Genomic DNA, 3,159 nt, shown 5'->3' on the forward strand with positions numbered 1-3,159 from the left:
AAGATATACATTTTGAACTCCGAGGGTTATATCTGTGTTACAATATGCTCTAGGTCGTGTCAGTTGTGTACACATCGTCACTAGGAGTCAGTGTTATGGGTTCATTAGTGTCGAACATGTAATGGCTCGCACTCGCGTGGCTTCTTTTTGTGAGTCGAGTAGGCGAAAAGTTTATTTGACCCAGAGAAATCTGTGATCCTTGATATATGTATTTAGCCATTTAGACATTGAAGGTGTTGCAATGTAACTAGGAATATTTAGACTCATGGATGCCGTACAACACGTTCTCAGACTGTAGTATAACTGTTTTGTGAAGGTAGATTAGATTTTGCCGAGTATATCTTAGTCCAAACTAGGGCCGTGTTTATAATGGTTATGAGAGAAAGTACTAGCTGTGTACGTGAGGCGTCGCTTTTTATTAATGTTCCAGTGTGGAGTAACTTGTAGACTATATCGTGCTACTGTGTAGTAGTGCGAATTTGAGAAAAGGTGATCTCCTTCGTGATTTCTTTATACCGTTTCGATTTGGCGTCATAAAGTCATATCTTGATATCCTAGCTTCAGTCAGAATAATAGTGTCTGAGTTTGCGGCGAGGAGCAGACTGGAACACATGCACCCTTAGAACGAGACGTCCCTCTAACTTAAACTGGAATAATCTGTATGTTAAGAACTCGCATGAAAAAGCTACGGTGAACGTGGTTAGTGTGTTACTAGCAATACTGATCTCGTCGATGTTTGATTGAACTAGAATATTATACTTATTGTAATCGTATGTGGCCTGTATTATTAATAGGTATGAATAGTAAGTAACGTTTCAGACTTGTTCCATTCATATTGCTTTGCATATTATCATTGATTATCAGAGAAGTGTGTGTGTTAAACATTGATGACTGGTCTGTTATTAGATGGCAGTAACTTGACTGGGTCTGTTATGTAGTGGAGTAACTTGACTGGGTCTGTTATGTAGTGGAGTAACTTGACTGGGTCTGTTATGGAGTGGAGTAACTTGACTGGGTCTGTTATGTAGTGGAGTAACTTGACTGGGTCTGTTATGTAGTGGAGTAACTTGACTGGGTTAAAATAACTAACTGACATCATGGTACAGGAGTCGTGTTAATACAGAATTGTGTGATTTTCACGCAGGAAAAAAGATAAAACCAATAAGAAATATCTTGCTGTGTTTTGTACAGCAAATGTAAAACGCTTCTTATTGTAATTTCTGCTCGGCGTCAGACTCATTTTGTGCTTCAGTTGCCCTTCTCCACTCGGATGAGAATTCAGGAACAGCCTTCTATCAGCCGATAGCGCTCTGACTGATGTGTAGCTACTTTTCACTTTTTACCCGTGTAGCCAACTTTTCTCTGGTAAAATACAAGATTAACTTCAAGCAAAACATTGGGAAATGTAGCTGGCTACATTKTTTCTATGCTAAACAGAAATATGATGGCCATGCATCGTTTTTAGCAAAAAAAGACAGTGCTTTTTAATTGTGTGGCTGCCAGCCAAATGGCGTTCCACTTCTGTTGTCATCTGATGAAAATGAAGCTATTTTCTGCCAGAATGTGTTGCACTAATGTATTTTCTGTGAAGGAAAACTATAGCTAACTATAACTATCCCTGATCACTCTATTGAAGCCCCCAAAAAACTCTTTGAATATAAAACGCAGGTGAAATGGTMTAAAAAGCAGATTTGTTTTGAAGGTGTGTGTTTTGAAACAGCAGATTTGTGAACTCTAAGGCTGGGCCCCGGGGTAGAGTATCTGCTACATGTWCTCACCGTTTGCTCTCTCAGCTTGTCATACAGGTAACCAAGGCGTTTCGATGCATCGTCAAGTTTTCTTTTTGTTTGCTGAGAAGAAAAATATATATATAGAATATTAGGATGTCAGACTCGAACAGCAGCACCTTCAGAATGGCTCTGTGTGTCTTATGCAGATAAATGGGTAGAAATTATGTCTTTTGAATCCCAAGAGCTGATACTACTTTCCTGTGTAAAGACTTACTGGGTCTTGTGCGGCTAGCTGGCAGCGTTGAACCAGGCTGTCGAAGGTCTGCTTGAGGACCATGTGCTCCGCAGGGATCTCTCTCTGCTCCACCCTCTCAGCCGGCAGCGCCTGGAGGAGCTGAAGAGACACACAGGGGTTAGAGGTCTGCCTAGAGGTCTGCCTACCTATAAGTAACTGGTATCCTGACTTTAGGGGTTAGAGGTCGGCCTACCTATAAGTAACTGGTATCCTGACTTTAGGGGTTAGAGTTATAGGTCGGGCCGACCTCTAACCCCTAAAGTCAGGATAACAGATACTTTATAGGTAGCGGGACCTCTAACCCATAAAAGTCACGAGATACTCAGTTACTTATAGGTGTAGGCCGAACCTCTAACCCCTTAAAGTTCAGGATACCCAGTTACTTATAGGTAGCCTGACCTCTAAACCCCTAAAGTCAGGATACCTCAGTTACTTCATAGGTTAGGCAACCTTCTAACCCCTAAAGTCAGGATAACAGTTACTAAGGTAGCTGACCTCCTTAACCCCTAAAGTCAGCGGATACCAGTTACTTATAGGTAGGCAGACCTTTTAAACCCATATAATCAGGCATCAACAGTTACTTATAGGCAGGGCTGACCTAACCCCTTAAAGTCAGGCATACCAGTTACTTTATAGGTAAGGCAGAACCTCTCAACCCCTAAAGATCCAAGTGATACCAGTCTACTTATAGGTAGGCGACCTCTAACCCCTAAAGTCAGGATACCAGTTACTATAGGTAAGCCGGACCTCAACCCCTTAAAGTTTAGTGTACCAGTTACTTATAGTAGAGCCCTGACCTCTAACCCCTAAAAGATCAGGTGATTATCCCAGTTACTTATAGGTGAGCAGATTCTCTAACCCCTAAAGTCAGCGAATTACCAGTTTACTTATAGTAGCCTTGACACTCATAAACCCCTAAAGTCAGGATACCAGTACTGTATAGGTAGGCCGACCTCTAAAACCCCTAAAAGTCAGGATACCAGTTACTTATAGGTAGCCTGACCTCTAACCCTAGAAGTCAGGATACACAGTTAACTATAGGTAGCGGCCGTACCTCTAACCCCTACAAAGTCAGCGCATGAACAGTTACTTATAGGTAGGCCGACCATCTTAACCCCTAAAGTCAGGATACCA

The 3,159-nt window shown here is 41.8% G+C and overlaps 1 long non-coding RNA gene across 1 annotated transcript; it reads right to left on the minus strand.

Annotated features, from left to right (window-relative positions):
• Window positions 1-1,001: 1,001 nt before the first annotated feature.
• LOC139026775 (uncharacterized) lies at window positions 1,002-2,121 on the minus strand. The gene is made up of 2 exons (XR_011478714.1): window positions 2,005-2,121; window positions 1,002-1,850 (listed from the first exon to the last, which is right to left on the minus strand). It is a non-coding gene; the product is annotated as an uncharacterized lncRNA (long non-coding RNA).
• Between the last annotated feature and the right edge of the window lie 1,038 nt (window positions 2,122-3,159).

The sequence above is a fragment of the Salvelinus sp. IW2-2015 genome, unplaced genomic scaffold (genome assembly GCF_002910315.2).
Source record: "Salvelinus sp. IW2-2015 unplaced genomic scaffold, ASM291031v2 Un_scaffold5778, whole genome shotgun sequence".
NCBI classification, from domain to species: Eukaryota; Metazoa; Chordata; class Actinopteri; order Salmoniformes; family Salmonidae; genus Salvelinus; species Salvelinus sp. IW2-2015.